Source organism: Ranitomeya variabilis, chromosome 3, assembly GCF_051348905.1.
Source record: "Ranitomeya variabilis isolate aRanVar5 chromosome 3, aRanVar5.hap1, whole genome shotgun sequence".
In the NCBI taxonomy this organism is placed as follows: domain Eukaryota; kingdom Metazoa; phylum Chordata; class Amphibia; order Anura; family Dendrobatidae; genus Ranitomeya; species Ranitomeya variabilis.
In genome coordinates, this window is record NC_135234.1 from 531645334 (window position 1) to 531665480 (window position 20147).

Here is a 20147-nt window from a genome sequence, read left to right on the forward strand (position 1 = left end):
GGATTGGAAATCGATGTCTGTGTCCAGTTGGGGTTGTCAAGGGGTACATGGTGACGTTCCATTATTGTCAATTTCTCCTTCTACTCCTTCTGAAGTCCCTGAGTTTTTGTCGGATTACCGAGATGTATTTGATGAGCCCAAATCCAGTGCCCTACCTCCTCATAGGGATTGTGATTGTGCTATTAATTTGATTCCTGGTAGTAAATTTCCTAAGGGACGGCTTTTCAATTTATCTGTGCCGGAACATGCCGCTATGCGGAGTTATATAAAGGAGTCCTTGGAGAAAGGGCATATTCGCCCGTCGTCGTCACCGTTGGGAGCAGGGTTCTTTTTTGTGGCCAAGAAGGATGGTTCTCTGAGACCTTGTATAGATTACCGCCTTCTCAATAAAATCACGGTCAAATTTCAGTACCCTTTGCCTCTACTGTCTGATTTGTTTGCTCGGATTAAGAGGGCTAGTTGGTTCACCAAGATAGATCTTCGAGGGGCGTATAATCTTGTGCGTATTAAACAGGGCGATGAATGGAAAACAGCATTTAATACGCCCGAGGGCCATTTTGAGTACCTGGTGATGCCATTCGGGCTTTCTAATGCTCCATCTGTGTTTCAGTCCTTTATGCATGACATCTTCCGAAAGTATTTGGATAGATTCATTATTGTATATTTGGATGATATTTTGGTCTTTTCGGATGATTGGGAGTCTCATGTGAAGAAGGTCAGAATGGTGTTCCAGGTCCTTCGTGCTAATTCTTTGTTTGTGAAGGGGTCTAAATGTTTCTTTGGAGTTCAGAAGGTTTCCTTTTTGGGTTTCATTTTTTCCCCTTCTACTATCGAGATGGATCCTGTTAAAGTTCAGGCCATTTATGATTGGACTCAGCCTACATCTGTGAAGAGCCTTCAGAAATTCCTGGGCTTTGCTAATTTTTACCGTCGCTTCATCGCTAATTTTTCTAGTGTTGTTAAACCGTTGACTGATTTGACCAAGAAAGGTGCTGATGTGGTGAATTGGTCCTCTGCGGCCGTTGAGGCTTTTCGGGAGTTGAAACGTCGTTTCTCTTCGGCCCCTGTGTTGTGTCAGCCAGATGTTTCGCTCCCTTTTCAGGTCGAGGTTGATGCTTCTGATTTTGGAGCAGGGGCTGTTTTGTCTCAAAGATGTTCTGTGTTATGGTTCTCAATGGCAAGAGAACATAGCCCAGCAAACGTAAGTACTAGCTCTTGGAAGGATGGAAACTAAACTGACCATGAACTAAACCTGCCGCACAACTAACAGTAGCCGGGTAGCGTTGCCTACGTTTTTTATCCCTAGACGCCCAGCGCCGGCCGGAGGACTAACTAATCCTGGCAGAGGAAAATATAGTCCTGGCTCACCTCTAGAGAAATTTCCCCGATAGGCAGACAGAGGCCCCCACATATATTGGCGGTGATTTTAGATGAAATGACAAACGTAGTATGAAAATAGGTTTAGCAAAATTGAGGTCCGCTTACTAGATAGCAGGAAGACAGAAAGGGCACTTTCATGGTCAGCTGAAAACCCTATCAAAATACCATCCTGAAATTACTTTAAGACTCTAGCATTAACTCATAACATCAGAGTGGCAATTTCAGATCACAAGAGCTTTCCAGACACAGAAACGAAACTACAGCTGTGAACTGGAACAAAATGCAAAAACAAACGAGGACAAAAGTCCAACTTAGCTGGGAGTTGTCTAGCAGCAGGAACATGCACAGAAAGGCTTCTGATTACAATGTTGACCGGCATGGAAGTGACAGAGGAGCAAGGTAAAATAGCGACTCCCACATCCTGATGGAAACAGGTGAACAGAGGGGATGATGCACACCAGTTCAATTCCACCAGTGGCCACCGGGGGAGCCCAAAATCCAATTTCACAACAGTACCCCCCCCTCAAGGAGGGGGCACCGAACCCTCACCAGAACCACCAGGGCGATCAGGATGAGACCTATGAAAGGCACGGACCAGATCGGAGGCATGAACATCAGAGGCAGTCACCCAAGAATTATCCTCCTGACCGTATCCCTTCCATTTGACCAGATACTGGAGTTTCCGTCTGGAAACACGGGAGTCCAAGATTTTTTCCACAACGTACTCCAACTCGCCCTCAACCAACACCGGAGCAGGAGGCTCAACGGAAGGCACAACCGGTACCTCATACCTGCGCAACAATGACCGATGAAAAACATTATGAATAGAAAAAGATGCAGGGAGGTCCAAACGGAAGGACACAGGGTTAAGAATCTCCAATATCTTGTACGGGCCGATGAACCGAGGCTTAAACTTAGGAGAAGAAACCCTCATAGGGACAAAACGAGAAGACAACCACACCAAGTCCCCAACACAAAGCCGAGGACCAACCCGACGCCGGCGGTTGGCAAAAAGCTGAGTCTTCTCCTGGGACAACTTCAAATTGTCCACTACCTGCCCCCAAATCTGATGCAACCTCTCCACCACAGCATCCACTCCAGGACAATCCGAAGATTCCACCTGACCAGAAGAAAATCGAGGATGAAACCTCGAATTACAGAAAAAAGGAGACACCAAGGTGGCAGAGCTGGCCCGATTATTGAGGGCAAACTCCGCTAAAGGCAAAAAAGCAACCCAATCATCCTGATCTGCAGACACAAAACACCTCAAATATGTCTCCATGGTCTGATTCGTCCGCTCGGTCTGGCCATTAGTCTGAGGATGGAAAGCAGACGAGAAAGACAAATCTATGCCCATCCTAGCACAGAATGCTCACCAAAATCTAGACACGAATTGGGTTCCTCTGTCAGAAACGATATTCTCCGGAATACCATGCAAACGGACCACATTTTGAAAAAACAGAGGAACCAACTCGGAAGAAGAAGGCAACTTAGGCAGGGGAACCAAATGGACCATCTTAGAGAAACGGTCACACACCACCCAGATGACAGACATCTTCTGAGAAACAGGAAGATCCGAAATAAAATCCATAGAGATGTGCGTCCAGGGCCTCTTCGGGATAGGCAAGGGCAACAACAATCCACTAGCCCGAGAACAACAAGGCTTGGCCCGAGCACAAACGTCACAAGACTGCACAAAGCCTCGCACATCTCGAGACAGGGAAGGCCACCAGAAGGACCTTGCCACCAAATCCCTGGTACCAAAGATTCCAGGATGACCTGCCAACGCAGAAGAATGAACCTCAGAAATGACTTTACTGGTCCAATCATCAGGAACAAACAGTCTACCAGGTGGGCAACGATCAGGTCTATCCGCCTGAAACTCCTGCAAGGCCCGCCGTAGGTCTGGAGAAACGGCAGACAATATCACTCCATCCTTAAGGATACCTGTAGGTTCAGAGTTACCAGGGGAGTCAGGCTCAAAACTCCTAGAAAGGGCATCCGCCTTAACATTCTTAGAACCCGGCAGGTAGGACACCACAAAATTAAACCGAGAGAAAAACAACGACCAGCGCGCCTGTCTAGGATTCAGGCATCTGGCGGACTCAAGATAAATTAGATTTTTGTGGTCAGTCAATACCACCACCTGATGTCTAGCCCCCTCAAGCCAATGACGCCACTCCTCAAAAGCCCACTTCATGGCCAAAAGCTCCCGATTCCCAACATCATAATTCCGCTCGGCGGGCGAAAATTTACGCGAGAAAAAGGCACAAGGTCTCATCACGGAACAATCGGAACTTCTCTGCGACAAAACTGCCCCAGCTCCGATTTCAGAAGCGTCGACCTCAACCTGAAAAGGAAGAGCAACATCAGGCTGACGCAACACAGGGGCGGAAGAAAAGCGGCGCTTAAGCTCCCGAAAGGCCTCCACAGCAGCAGGGGACCAATCAGCAACATCAGCACCCTTCTTAGTCAAATCAGTCAATGGTTTAACAACATCAGAAAAACCAGCAATAAATCGACGATAAAAGTTAGCAAAGCCCAAAAATTTTTGAAGACTCTTAAGAGAAGAGGGTTGCGTCCAATCACAAATAGCCTGAACCTTGACAGGATCCATCTCGATGGAAGAGGGGGAAAAAATATATCCCAAAAAGGAAATCTTTTGTACCCCAAAAACGCACTTAGAACCCTTCACACACAAGGAATTAGACCGCAAAACCTGAAAAACCCTCCTGACCTGCTGGACATGAGAGTCCCAGTCATCCGAAAAAATCAAAATATCATCCAGATACACAATCATAAATTTATCCAAATAATCACGGAAAATGTCATGCATAAAGGACTGAAAGACTGAAGGGGCATTTGAAAGACCAAAAGGCATCACCAAATACTCAAAGTGGCCCTCGGGCGTATTAAATGCGGTCTTCCACTCATCCCCCTGCTTAATTCGCACCAAATTATACGCCCCACGGAGATCTATCTTAGAGAACCACTTGGCCCCCTTTATGCGAGCAAACAAATCAGTCAGCAGTGGCAACGGATATTGATATTTAACCGTGATTTTATTCAAAAGCCCATAATCAATACACGGTCTTAAAGAGCCATCTTTCTTAGCCACAAAGAAAAAAACGGCTCCTAAGGGAGATGACGAAGGACGAATATGTCCCCTTTCCAAGGACTCCTTTATATATTCTCGCATAGCAGCATGTTCAGGCACAGACAGATTAAATAAACGACCCTTAGGGTATTTACTACCCGGAATCAAATCTATGGCACAATCGCACTCCCGGTGCAGAGGTAATGAACCAAGCTTAGGTTCTTCAAAAAACGTCACAATATTCAGTCAAGAATTCAGGAATCTCAGAGGGAATAGATGATGAAATGGAAACCACAGGTACGTCCCCATGCGTCCCCTTACATCCCCAGCTTAACACAGACATAGCTTTCCAGTCAAGGACTGGGTTATGAGATTGCAGCCATGGCAATCCAAGCACCAACACATCATGTAGGTTATACAGCACAAGAAAGCGAATAATCTCCTGATGATCCGGATTAATCCGCATAGTTACTTGTGTCCAGTATTGTGGTTTATTACTAGCCAATGGGGTGGAGTCAATCCCCTTCAGGGGTATAGGAGTTTCAAGAGGCTCCAAATCATACCCACAGCGTTTGGCAAAGGACCAATCCATAAGACTCAAAGCGGCGCCAGAGTCGACATAGGCATCCGCGGTAATAGATGATAAAGAACAAATCAGGGTCACAGATAGAATAAACTTAGACTGTAAAGTGCCAATTGAAACAGACTTATCAAGCTTCTTAGTACGCTTAGAGCATGCTGATATAACATGAGTTGAATCACCGCAATAGAAGCACAACCCATTTTTTCGTCTTAAATTCTGCCGTTCACTTCTGGACAGAATTCTATCACATTGCATATTCTCTGGCATCTTCTCAGTAGACACCGCCAAATGGTGCACAGGTTTGCGCTCCCGCAGACGCCTATCGATCTGGATAGCCATTGTCATGGACTCATTCAGACCCGCAGGCACAGGGAACCCCACCATAACATCCTTAATGGCATCAGAGAGACCCTCTCTGAAATTCGCCGCCAGGGCGCACTCATTCCACTGAGTAAGCACAGCCCATTTACGGAATTTCTGGCAGTATATTTCAGCTTCGTCTTGCCCCTGAGATAGGGACATCAAGGCCTTTTCCGCCTGAAGCTCTAACTGAGGTTCCTCATAAAGCAACCCCAAGGCCAGAAAAAACGCATCCACATTGAGCAACGCAGGATCCCCTGGAGCCAATGCAAAAGCCCAGTCCTGAGGGTCGCCCCGGAGCAAGGAAATCACAATCCTGACCTGCTGAGCAGGATCTCCAGCAGAGCGAGATTTCAGGGACAAAAACAACTTGCAATTATTTTTGAAATTTTGAAAGCAAGATCTATTCCCCGAGAAAAATTCAGGCAAAGGAATTCTAGGTTCAGATATAGGAACATGAACAACAAAATCTTGTAAATTTTGAACTTTCGTGGTGAGATTATTCAAACCTGCAGCTAAACTCTGAATATCCATTTTAAACAGGTGAACACAGAGCCATTCCAGGATTAGAAGGAGAGAGAGAGAGAGAAAGGCTGCAATATAGGCAGACTTGCAAGAGATTCAATTACAAGCACACTCAGAACTGAAGGGAAGGGGAAAAAAAAAAAAAATCTTCAGCAGACTTCTCTTTTCTCTCCTTTCTCTGTCAATTAATTTAACCCTTTTTGGGCCGGTCAAACTGTTATGGTTCTCAATGGCAAGAGAACATAGCCCAGCAAACGTAAGTACTAGCTCTTGGAAGGATGGAAACTAAACTGACCATGAACTAAACCTGCCGCACAACTAACAGTAGCCGGGTAGTGTTGCCTACGTTTTTTATCCCTAGACGCCCAGCGCCGGCCGGAGGACTAACTAATCCTGGCAGAGGAAAATATAGTCCTGGCTCACCTCTAGAGAAATTTCCCCGATAGGCAGACAGAGGCCCCCACATATATTGGCGGTGATTTTAGATGAAATGACAAACGTAGTATGAAAATAGGTTTAGCAAAATTGAGGTCCGCTTACTAGATAGCAGGAAGACAGAAAGGGCACTTTCATGGTCAGCTGAAAACCCTATCAAAATACCATCCTGAAATTACTTTAAGACTCTAGCATTAACTCATAACATCAGAGTGGCAATTTCAGATCACAAGAGCTTTCCAGACACAGAAACGAAACTACAGCTGTGAACTGGAACAAAATGCAAAAACAAACAAGGACAAAAGTCCAACTTAGCTGGGAGTTGTCTAGCAGCAGGAACATGCACAGAAAGGCTTCTGATTACAATGTTGACCGGCATGGAAGTGACAGAGGAGCAAGGTAAAATAGCGACTCCCACATCCTGATGGAAACAGGTGAACAGAGGGGATGATGCACACCAGTTCAATTCCACCAGTGGCCACCGGGGGAGCCCAAAATCCAATTTCACAACAGTTCTGATGGCTCTGTGATGAAGCCATGTGCTTTCTTTTCTAGAAAGTTTTCGCCTGCTGAGCGTAATTATGATGTTGGCAATCGGGAGTTGTTGGCTATGAAGTGGGCGTTCGAGGAGTGGCGACATTGGCTTGAGGGAGCCAAGCATCGCGTACTGGTCTTAACGGATCACAAGAATCTGACTTATCTCGAGTCTGCTAAGCGGTTGAATCCTAGACAGGCTCGATGGTCGCTGTTTTTCTCCCGTTTCAATGTTGTGGTTTCATACCTTCCGGGTTCTAAGAATGTGAAGGCCGATGCCCTTTCAAGAAGTTTTGTGCCTGACTCCCCGGGAGTTCCTGAGCCGGCTGGTATTCTCAAAGAGGGGGTAATTCTGTCTGCCATCTCACCTGATTTGCGGTGGGTGCTGCAGGAGTTTCAGGCTGATAGACCTGACCGTTGTCCAGCAGAGAAACTGTTTGTACCTGATAGATGGACTAGTAGAGTTATCTCTGAGGTTGATTGTTCGGTGTTGGCTGGTCATCCTGGGATTTTTGGTACCAGAGATTTGGTGGCTAGGTCCTTTTGGTGGTCTTCCTTGTCGCGGGATGTGCTGTTGTGAATTTGGATTCTGGGCTCCCCCGGTGGCCGCTTGTGGAATTGGACTTGTCATCCTCTTTCCTGTTTCACCTGGTTCCATCAGTAGTGGGTGTCGCTATTTAAGCTCATTTCTCTGGTGGTTTCTTGCCGGTCAACAATGTTATCTGATGCCTCTCAGTGCTTGTTCCTGCTTCTGACAACTACTAGATAAGTTGGACTTTTGTCCATGTTTCGTTTGCCTATTTGTTCCAGTTCACAGCTGAAGTTTTGTTACTGTGTCTGGAAAGCTCTCGTTGATCAGGGATTGCTACTCTGGTGTTATGAGTTAATGCCAGAGTTTAAGGTAATCTCTGGATGGTGTTTTGTTAGTGTTTTTCTGCTGACCATGAAAGTATACTATCTGTCTTCTGCTATCTAGTAAGCGGACCTCAAATTTGCTAAGACTATTTTCCTGCTGCGTTTGTTGTTTCATCTGAACTCACCGTCATTATATGTGGGGGGCTACTGTCTTCTTTGGAATATTTCTCTAGAGGTGAGCCAGGTCTTATATTTCCCTCTGCTAGCTATTTAGGTCTTAGGCCAGAGCTGGGCATCTAGCAATAAATAGGAAATGCTACCTGGCTATTTCTAGTTGCGCGGCAGGCTTAGTTCATGGTCAGTATAGTTCCATCTTCCGAGAGCTTGTCCCTCTATAGGCTTGCTATGATCTCTGCTTGCAGAGATCATGACAGTTTGACCGGCCGATAAAGTGTTAAAGACCCAGGTTGAGAAAGGAGAGTTATAAGAAGTCTGCTGGAATTTTTTTTTTTTTTTTTTTTTTTTTTTTTTCCCTCCAGTTTGCCTTGCTGCAGTCTTTTTTCTCTCTCTCCTCCTCATCTCTGTATGGCTCTGTGTGCACCTGACAATAATGGATCTTCAGAGTGTAACTGCGGGTTTGAATAATCTCATCACGAAAGTACAAAATTTACAAGATTTTGTGGTACATGCTCCAGTATCTGAGCCGAGAATTCCTTTGCCGGAGTTCTTCACAGGGAATAGAGCTAGCTTCCAGAATTTCCGAAATAATTGTAAGCTTTATTTGTCCCTGAAGTCTCGTTCAGCTGGAGACCCTGCTCAGCAGGTTAGGATTGTGATTTCCTTGCTCAGGGGTGACCCTCAAGATTGGGCCTTCTCATTGCCAGCAGGGGATCCTGCGTTGCGCGATGTGGATGCGTTTTTTCTGGCCTTGGGCTTGCTTTATGAGGAACCTCATTTGGAACTTCAGGCAGAAAAAACTTTGATGGCACTATCTCAGGGGCAAGACGAAGCTGAGGTTTACTGCCAAAAATTCCGTAAATGGTCTGTGCTTACTCAGTGGAATGAGTGCGCCTTGGCGGCAACTTTCAGAGAAGGTCTCTCTGATGCCGTTAAGGATGTTATGGTGGGGTTCCCTGTGCCTGCAGGTCTGAATGAGTCCATGACAATGGCTATTCAGATTGATAGGCGTGTGCGGGAGCGCAAACCGGTGCACCATCTGGCGGTGTCTATGGAAAAGACGCCAGAAAGTATGCAGTGTGATAGAATTCTGTCCAGGAGCGAGCGACAGAATTTTAGACGGAAGAATGGATTGTGCTTCTATTGTGGGGATTCTACTCATGTTATATCAGCATGCTCTAGGCGTACAAAGAAGCTTGATAAGTCTGTTTCCATTGGCACCATTCAGTCTAAGTTTATTTTGTCTGTAACCCTGATTTGCTCTTTGTCATCCATTGCCACGGACGCCTATGTTGACTCTGGCGCCGCTCTGAGTCTTATGGATTGGTCCTTTGCCAATCGTTGTGGTTTTGATTTAGAGCCTTTGGAGACTCTTATTCCTCTGAAGGGGATTGACTCCACCCCATTGGCTAATAATAAACCACAATACTGGACACAAGTAACCATGCGTATCAATCCGGATCACCAGGAGATTATTCGTTTCCTGGTGCTGTATAATTTACATGACGATTTGGTACTGGGATTGCCATGGTTGCAGTCTCACAATCCAGTCTTGGACTGGAGAGCAATGTCTGTGTTGAGCTGGGGATGTAAGGGTATTCATGGGGACTTACCTTTGGTTTCTATTTCATCGTCCATTCCCTCTGAAGTCCCTGAGTTCCTCTCAGATTATCAAGACGTCTTTGACGAACCCAAGCTTGGGTCGTTACCTCCGCACCGTGAGTGCGATTGTGCCATAGATTTGATACCGGGTTGCAAATATCCAAAGGGTCGTTTGTTTAATCTGTCCGTGCCGGAACATGCTGCTATGCGGGAATATATAAAGGAGTCTTTGGAAAAGGGACATATTCGTCCATCTTCTTCTCCCTTGGGAGCTGGGTTTTTCTTTGTCTCAAAAAAGGACGGCTCTTTGAGACCATGTATTGATTATCGGCTTCTGAATAAGATCACTGTTAAGTACCAATACCCATTGCCATTGCTTACTGATTTGTTTGCTCGTATAGAGGGTGCTAAGTGGTTCTCTAAAATTGATCTTCGTGGGGCGTATAATTTGGTGCGGATCAGGCAGGGGGATGAGTGGAAGACCGCATTTAATACGCCCGAGGGCCACTTTGAGTATTTGGTCATGCCTTTTGGTCTTTCTAATGCCCCTTCAGTTTTCCAGTCTTTTATGCATGATATTTTCCGCGATTTTCTGGATAAATTTATGATAATATATCTGGATGATATTCTGATTTTTTCTGATGACTGGGACTCTCATGTCCAGCAGGTCAGGAGAGTTTTTCAGGTTCTGCGGTCTAATTCTTTATGTGTGAAGGGGTCTAAGTGCGTTTTTGGGGTCCAGAAAATTTCCTTTTTGGGGTATATTTTTTCTCCCTCTTCCATTGAGATGGATCCCGTCAAGGTGCAAGCTATTTGTGACTGGACTCAGCCCTCCTCTCTTAAGGGTCTTCAGAGATTTTTGGGCTTTGCCAACTTTTACCGCCGATTTATTGCTGGTTTTTCGGATGTCGTTAAACCACTGACTGATTTGACCAGACATGGCGCTGATGTTGCTAATTGGTCCCCTCATGCTGTAGAGGCCTTTCAGGAGCTTAAGCACCGTTTTGCCTCTGCCCCTGTGTTACGTCAGCCTGATGTGAATCTGCCTTTTCAGGTTGAGGTTGACGCTTCGGAGATCGGAGCTGGGGCAGTGTTGTCGCAGAAAGGTTCCGACTGCTCCGTCATTAGGCCTTGTGCCTTCTTTTCTCGCAAATTTTCGCCCGCAGAGCGAAATTATGATGTTGGGAATAGGGAGCTTTTGGCCATGAAGTGGGCGTTTGAGGAGTGGCGCCATTGGCTAGAGGGGGCTAAGCATCAGGTGGTGGTATTGACTGACCACAAAAATTTGATTTATCTTGAGACTGCCAGGCGCCTGAATCCTAGACAGGCGCGCTGGTCTTTATTTTTTTCTCGCTTTAATTTTGTGGTGTCATACCTACCGGGTTCTAAGAATGTTAAGGCAGATGCCCTTTCTAGGAGTTTTGACCCGGACTCTCCTGGTAATACTGAACCCACAGGTATCCTTAGGGAGGGAGTAATTTTGTCGGCCGTTTCTCCTGATCTGCGGCGGTCCTTGCAAGAGTTTCAGGCGGATAGACCGGATCGTTGTCCGCCTGATAGACTGTTTGTTCCGGATGATTGGACCAGTAGAGTCATCTCTGAGGTACATTCTTCTGCATTGGCAGGTCATCCCGGAATTTTTGGTACCAGGGATTTGGTGGCAAGATCCTTCTGGTGGCCTTCCCTGTCACGAGATGTGCGAGTCTTTGTGCAGTCATGTGACATTTGTGCTCGGGCCAAGTCTTGTAGTTCTCGGGCTAGCGGACTGCTGTTGCCCTTGCCTATTCCTAAGAGGCCTTGGACACACATCTCGATGGATTTTATTTCAGATCTGCCTGTTTCCCAGAAGATGTCTGTCATCTGGGTGGTCTGTGACCGTTTCTCTAAAATGGTCCATTTGGTTCCTCTGCCCAAGTTGCCTTCTTCTTCTGAGTTGGTTCCTCTGTTTTTTCAGAATGTTGTCCGATTGCACGGTATTCCTGAGAATATTGTTTCTGACAGAGGTACCCAATTTGTGTCTAGATTTTGGCGGGCATTCTGTGCTAGGATGGGCATAGATTTGTCTTTTTCATCTGCTTTTCACCCTCAGACTAATGGCCAGACCGAGCGGACTAATCAGACCCTGGAGACATATCTGAGGTGTTTTGTCTCTGCTGACCAGGATGATTGGGTTGCTTTTTTGCCATTGGCAGAGTTCGCCCTCAATAATCGGGCCAGCTCTTCCACCTTGGTGTCCCCGTTTTTCTGTAATTCGGGGTTTCACCCTCGATTTTCCTCCGGTCAGGTGGAATCCTCGGATTGTCCTGGAGTGGATGCGGTGGTGGAGAGATTGCATCACATCTGGGGGCAGGTTATGGACAATTTGAAGTTGTCCCAGGAGAAGACTCAGCGTTTTGCCAACCGTCATCGTCGTGTTGGTTCTCGGCTTTGTGTTGGAGATTTGGTCTGGTTGTCTTCTCGTTTTGTCCCTATGAGGGTCTCTTCTCCTAAGTTTAAACCTCGGTTCATCGGCCCTTATAGAATATTGGAGATTCTTAATCCTGTTTCTTTCCGTTTGGACCTCCCTGCGTCCTTTTCCATTCATAACGTTTTTCATCGGTCGTTATTGCGCAGGTATGAGGTGCCTGTTGTACCTTCAGTTGAGCCTCCTGCTCCGGTGTTGGTTGAGGGTGAGTTGGAGTACGTTGTGGAGAAAATTTTGGACTCTCGTGTTTCCAGACGGAGACTCCAGTATCTGGTCAACTGGAAGGGTTACGGCCAGGAGGATAATTCTTGGGTCAATGCATCTGATGTTCATGCTTCTGATCTTGTTCGTGCCTTCCATAGGGCTCATCCTGGTCGCCCTGGTGGATCTGGTGAGGGTTCGGTGCCCCCTCCTTGAGGGGGGGGTACTGTTGTGAATTTGGATTCTGGGCTCCCCCGGTGGCCGCTTGTGGAATTGGACTTGTCATCCTCTTTCCTGTTTCACCTGGTTCCATCAGTAGTGGGTGTCGCTATTTAAGCTCATTTCTCTGGTGGTTTCTTGCCGGTCAACAATGTTATCTGATGCCTCTCAGTGCTTGTTCCTGCTTCTGACAACTACTAGATAAGTTGGACTTTTGTCCATGTTTCGTTTGCCTATTTGTTCCAGTTCACAGCTGAAGTTTTGTTACTGTGTCTGGAAAGCTCTCGTTGATCAGGGATTGCTACTCTGGTGTTATGAGTTAATGCCAGAGTTTAAGGTAATCTCTGGATGGTGTTTTGTTAGTGTTTTTCTGCTGACCATGAAAGTATACTATCTGTCTTCTGCTATCTAGTAAGCGGACCTCAAATTTGCTAAGACTATTTTCCTGCTGCGTTTGTTGTTTCATCTGAACTCACCGTCATTATATGTGGGGGGCTACTGTCTTCTTTGGAATATTTCTCTAGAGGTGAGCCAGGTCTTATATTTCCCTCTGCTAGCTATTTAGGTCTTAGGCCAGAGCTGGGCATCTAGCAATAAATAGGAAATGCTACCTGGCTATTTCTAGTTGCGCGGCAGGCTTAGTTCATGGTCAGTATAGTTCCATCTTCCGAGAGCTTGTCCCTCTATAGGCTTGCTATGATCTCTGCTTGCAGAGATCATGACAATGTGCGTTCTTTTGTGCAGTCCTGTGGGACTTGTGCTCGGGCCAAGCCCTGCTGTTCTCGTGCCAGTGGGTTACTTTTGCCCTTGCCAGTCCCGAAAAGGCCTTGGACGCATGTTTCAATGGATTTTATTTCAGATCTCCCTGTCTCTCAAAGGATGTCGGTCATCTGGGTGGTTTGTGATCGCTTCTCTAAGATGGTCCATTTGGTACCCTTACCTAGATTACCTTCCTCCTCTGATTTGGTTCCACTATTTTTCCAGCATGTGGTTCATTTGCATGGCATTCCGGAGAACATCGTGTCGGACAGAGGTTCCCAGTTTGTTTCAAGGTTTTGGCGGTCCTTTTGTGCTAAGATGGGCATTGATTTTTCTTTCTCTTCGGCTTTCCATCCTCAGACAAATGGCCAAACCGAACGAACTAATCAGACTTTGGAGACCTATCTGAGATTCTTTGTTTCTGCTGATCAGGATGATTGGTTGACCTTCTTGCCATTGGCTGAGTACGCCCTTAATAATCGGGCCAGTTCGGCTACTTTGGTTTCGCCTTTCTTTTGTAATTCTGGTTTTCATTCTCGTTTTTCTTCAGGGCAGGTTGAGCCTTCGGACTGTCCTGGTGTGGATTCTGTGGTGGACAGGTTGCAGCAAATTTGGACCCATGTAGTGGACAATTTGACATTGTCCCAGGAGAAGGCTCAATGTTTCGCTAACTGCCATCGCTGTGTTGGTCCCCGACTTCGTGTTGGGGATTTGGTTTGGTTGTCGTCTCGTCATGTCCCTATGAAGGTTTCTTCTCCTAAGTTTAAGCCTCGTTTCATTGGTCCTTATAAGATTTCTGAAATTCTCAATCCTGTGTCGTTTCGTTTGGCCCTTCCAGCTTCTTTTGCCATCCATAATGTGTTCCATAGGTCATTGTTGCGGAGATATGTGGCGCCTATGGTTCCCTCCGTTGACCCTCCTGCTCCGGTGTTGGTCGAGGAGGAGTTGGAGTATGTGGTGGAGAAGATTTTAGATTCTCGTATTTCGAGACGGAAACTTCAGTACCTGGTCAAATGGAAGGGCTGTGGTCAGGAGGATAATTCCTGGGTTTTTGCCTCCGATGTCCATGCGGCCGAGTTGGTTCGTGCCTTTCATTTGGCTCGTCCTGATCAGCCCGGGGGCTCTGGTGAGGGTTCGGTGACCCCTCCTCAAGGGGGTGGTACTGTTGTGAATTCCGTTCTCGAACTCCCTCCTGTGGTCATGAATGGTACTTCGGCGAGTTCTGTCCGTGGACTCCCTCTGGTGGCTGTGAGTGGAACTGCTGGTTCTGAGGTTGCTTCCTCAGCTGCCCTCGTTTGCGGCTAGGCTGGTTTCTCTATTTAACTCCACTCAGATCGTTACTCCATGCCAGCTGTCAATGTATCTGTACTGGTTCAGATCTCTCTCGGATCTTTCTGATGACCTGTCTACTCCAGCAGAAGCTAAGTCCCTGCTAGTTCATTTGTTGTTCATTGTGTACTGAATATATTTCTTAGTACTTGCTAAGTTCTAGTCCAGCTTGATAACATGATATTGCCTTGCTAGCTGGAAGCTTTGGGTTGCAGAGTGGCACCTCCGCACCGTGAGTCGGTGCGGGGGTCTTTTTGCACACTCTGCGTGGCTTTTTGTAGATTTTTGTGCTGACCGCATAGATCCCTTTCCTATCCTCAGTCTATTTAGTAAGTCTGGCCTCCTTTGCTGAAACCTGTTTCATCCCTGTGTTTGTGACTTTCCTCTTAACTCACAGTTAATATATGTGGGGGGCTGCCTTTACCTTTGGGGAATTTCTCTGAGGCAAGGAAAAGCTTATTTTCCTATCTTTAGGGGTAGTTAGCTCTTAGGCTGTGAAGAGGCGTCTAGGGAGAGTTAGGTACGCTCCACAGCTATTTCTAGTGTGTGTGTTATAGGATTAGGATTGCGGTCAGCAGAGTTCCCACTTCCCAGAGCTTGTCCTGTCTTTTAGTTTAACCATCAGGTCATTCCAGGTGCACCTAACCACCAGGTCCATAACAGGTTATATACCAACGAAATGTACACCAGAACACGTTATAATGTATGGATGAGCAATATGATTCTGATAAAATTTTTGAACAAGTATTTTTGAAGGTTATATACCATCAAAATGTACCCAAGAAGATGTAATACTCTATGGATGAGCAAAATGGTACCAATAAATTTATGAACAATTTTTTGAGGGTTGTATACCACTGAATTGCACCCTAGAAGAGACACTACTCCATAGAGTAGCAGTATAATATCGATACATTTTTCAACAAGTTTTTTGAGGCTTATACACCAATTAAATGTGCCCAAGAACACGTTATACTGTATGGATGACAAGTATATTATCAATACATTTTTTGACAAGTTTTTTTTATATACCAACAAAATGTACAGTACCTCAGGAGATGGAATAGTGTATTGGTGAGAAATTTAGCCCAGCAAAAAATTTTGACGCTTTTTATGAAGTGTTATATATCACTGAAATGTAAAAAAAGCATGCAATACTGTATGGCCAAAAAATTTTACCAGGCAAAATTTTTAAAACACTTATGTTGAGTGTTATATATCACAAAAATGTACCCCAAAAAAACAGAATAATGTTCGAGTGAGAAATTTAAAACAGCAAAAATGTTATCGCTTTTCTTGGAGTGTTATATATCATGAAAATATAACAAAAAGCACATAATACTGTATGGCTGAGAAATGTAACCCAGCAAATTATTTTAACACTTTTACAAACCACCCTATCGTATCAATAAACATGTTAAATTGCATGGATGACTAATTGAATCTGCAAAAAAAGTATATATTTTGAAAGTATGTTTATGTACTTCTACACTCATAAAGGCTTTGCAGAAAGTACAAAGCCAGGAACAAATTATAAGGACTGTCATCCATAGACCCCTTAGAGGGTGGAAGTAATCCTGTCTTGAGTAGACTCAAGAAGCCTCTCCCAGGCTCATTAATTTCTCAAGAAGGGTTCATCTTGCTCCCTTCTTTCTAGGATAACACCCACTGCATACTTGTGATGTTTACTTTCCATTATGAGGAACTTGACATTGGTTTCAGCCATCAGTTCTTGCAGTCTAAAGGCAAGTGTTCCCTCTCTACTGCCCAATGGTTGAATTAGATGTGATGATGATCACCAAACTCTTCCATGGACTCCCTTCTCCACTGACAGTCATAAGTAACAACAACCCTCTGAGATGCCAACTATCCTTACCCTGTGGCTAGAGGGCACAATAATATTTCTCCAGACCTGGTCCTGGTTTACCTCCTTGTCTCTTCCAACCAGGCTAGGCCCCACAGTCTGCTCACTAGATTCTGGATCCTGGTTCTCCCATCTGCAGTCCACAAGAATCCCAGCGTTAAATGATGCGGCCTGTGCTCAGAGAGTGGTTGTTCCGTGAAATTGTCAACATCCGGACCACAGACTCTTCCCATGTCAGCTGTTGTGCCAGCTTTCTTTGGCTCCAATATTCTTCCGATCACTCCCTCGAGAGTTTCATGTGGTTTTGCCAACCTTGTTGACCACTATACACGTTACACTGTATGGATAGTTACTTATATACATGAAAAAAAAACAAACACTTTTTTGGTGTGTGTATATCACAGAAATGTACCCCAGACCACAGAATGACGTTTTTTTTAACAATTTTATTTTTTTTAATTGTCAGATATGACATAAATGTACCCCACAGACCGAAATACTGTACGACTGAGAAATATAACCCAAAAACCTTTATAACATTTTCTTACAGTTGTATAGATTAGGGTTGAGCGAAACGGGTCGGCAATTTTCAGAAGTCGCCGACTTTTGGCAAAGTCGGGTTTCATGAAACCCGACCCGACCCCTGTGTGGGGTCGGCCATGAGGTCGGCGATCTTCTGAATCTGGAATCGGAATTCCGATACCGATTCCCGATATGTTTAAGATATCGGGAATTGGTATCGGAATTCAGATTTAAGTGTAAAATAAAGAATTAAAATAAAAAATATCGCCATACTTACCCTCTGACGGGCCCTGGTACTAACCGGGAACCTTCCTTCCTTAGAATCAGCCTTCCAGGACCTTGCGGTGACGTCGCGGTAACGTCGCGGCTTGTGATTGGTCGCGCGAGCGGTCACATGGGGGCATAATGTCCCAACTGTTGGCAGACCGGACAGACCTTGAGTACACCTCCATGGCCTCATATGGCTTGGACGCCTGGATCAGAGATCCCAGATGTTTGGCGAATGTGAGAGCCAGCCGAAACCTCTGCCTACACTAGGCTCGCTCCAACCTTCACTCATTAAAATGAAGGTCAATGCGGGTTGATATAGTTATTAGCTCCTCCAGTGTGGCAGGAATCTCCCTAGTGGCCAAGGCATCCTTCATCTGGTCAGCCAGCCCCCTCCAAAATACAGGTATGAGAGCTTTATCCGGCCACTCCAGCTCATATGCTAATGTCTGGAAGTGGACGGAAAAATGACTGACCATGGATGAACCTTGTGTCAATCCAGCAGTTGGAGCGCCATATCATGGGTAACTTGGGGTCCCAAAAAGACCTGTTTCAGAGTGCTCAGAAACCGTGGAGCACTCCGCACCATATGATTGTCAGGCTCCCACAGCAGCATAGCCCACTCCAACGCCCTGTCTGACAAGAGAGATATAATGAATTCCACTTTAGCCCAGTCTGAGGGGAAACATGCAGCCAGGAGCTCAAGGTGAATCGCACACTGGTTCACGAATCTCCTACAAAACTTGCTATCACCAGAGAATTTATCTGGCAGGGGGAGGCGGGATAAGGTCGGAACAGGGGTGGCAGTGGACAAATTGGCTGCAGCCACACTAGCAGTCTGAACAGCTACTGCAGTAACATCCACAGCTGAGGTTGTGCGCTCGAGAGCCACCAACCTGCCCTCCAGCTGCTGGATGTACCGCTGCAGTTGCTGTTCGGTCACCATTACTAGCCAGACCCTGGCCTAGTGTAATGTTAGGACTGGTGGAATGCACCAAATAATAATTAGAGAGGATATGAGGTGCGTTCACAGTCTGGGGTCCACCGTGCAGAAAGGATACCTGCTGCTCGGTAATGGCAGACTAAATGGCGGTATAATGTGAATACACACACGGGTTAGCTTCACCCGGTATGAAGGAAGCGAACCCTGTTGCGTTCCAGGGCTGCGATACCGCACAGAGAGCGCAAGTAAAGAGTGACAGAATTCTGTCCCAAGACACAGGGAAAGAGTTCCTCTAGACCTCTTACGCTCGACACCACTACTGTAGTGTCAGGTATAGAACAGAACTAATAATTTACCGCACAAGAGTGCGTACAACGCCACTCTGGCGGACGCCACTAGCCACCCTAACCAGTTACAGGAAAGCACACTAAGCGCACGGCACCACACTGGCGGTCACTGCTGAGAGATGCTGAATTGTGTGCTGGATGTGCAGAGTAGCACTGTCTGGCTTACTCCATTCACGAGCAGGCAACAACACTAGGGATGGAAATAATTCGGAGCTGTCATCTATCGACAGGCATATATCCACACACACATTAGCAAGTTTACACTAGCGCATGGCCAAGTGGCCATGCGAACCTTTTATAGCAGTAGCGTTCTGGGACCTTCCTGATAGTCCAATAGGAGCTGTAACAAGACCTGAGCATGTGACCCCCTGACCTCCAATGGGAAGTCGTCCCATGGGCATGCTCAGTATGGGAAAAGCAGGACATAGATGCAGAAAGGCCTGCTCGCTGCTGATCAGTGCTGGCTACAAAGGCAGAGACTGGAAAGGCAGCAGTAACCATTCGCACAGTGTCAGCTTGAGCCAGATGCTGGGACCGACGTCAGCAGGTTCCACTGTGGCTGGGGGAGAATGGGAGACCACAGCAGACATGGTTTGAGATTCCCCCTATGCAGCAGCGGGAACTTGACACCTAACACAACTCATCCCACAAAAAACAAGCCTACACGTGGCCATTTTGGACAAAAAATAAAAAAGTAATGCCTCTGGGAAGAAGGGGAGCAAAAAATGAAAATGCAAAAACAAAAATACCTCTGGCCATTAAGGATTTAAATGACCACCAATTGGTAATGGTAATGGACCATTTAGTGCTGCTGGTCAGTGTAAATGGTCCCTTGGTATGTGATTAAATCTTAGATCTTAGCCTACATTTACTCTTTGCTATGTGTAAAATGCAGAGATTAATATAATGTGTTAACAATTGCCCACAGATTTCTAAAGACTCTGACTGTGCCCTAATAAAACTTACAAATAGGGTTGAGCGACTTTTGCTTTTTTAGGATCGAGTTGGGTTTTGTGAAACCCGACCTTCTCGAAAGTCGGATCGTGTGAAATCGGCCGATTCTACTGTAAAGTCGGGTTCCGGTCCCGGAACACGAAACCCAATGCAAGTCAATGTGGATTATTTTATTTTTTTATTCATTCTCTCTCTCTCTCTCTCTCTCTCTCTCTCTCCCCTCCGTGCAAAGCATATGTTTTATTTGACTCCGTAAATCACTGCAGCCCAAACGGTAATATGGCTCTATGACGCCGCAGAAACCGGGCCGGAACCTATGTCATCACGCTGCCCACAATTAATTGGCTGAAAAAATGGCGGGGAAGATGTCATTCAAAACGCGACTTTGGCGCCAAGATCGCGTACCGCATGGCCGACCCCACGCTGGGATCGGGTCGGGTTTCATGAGACGTCGACTTTGCCAAAAGTCGGCGACTTATGAAAATGACCGATCCGTTTCGCTCAACCCTACTTACAAACATCTTACTACTTAACTATAAAAGTCAGCAGACAATGCTTTAGGCCATGTGCACACGTTGCGGTTTTTGCTGCAGATCCGCAGCGTTTTTGGCGCTGCGGATCCGCAGCAGTTTTCCATGCGGTGTACAGTACCATGTTAACCTATGGAAAACAAAAACCGCTGTGCACATGCTGCGGAAAAAAACAAGCGGAAACGCTGCGTTTTATTTTC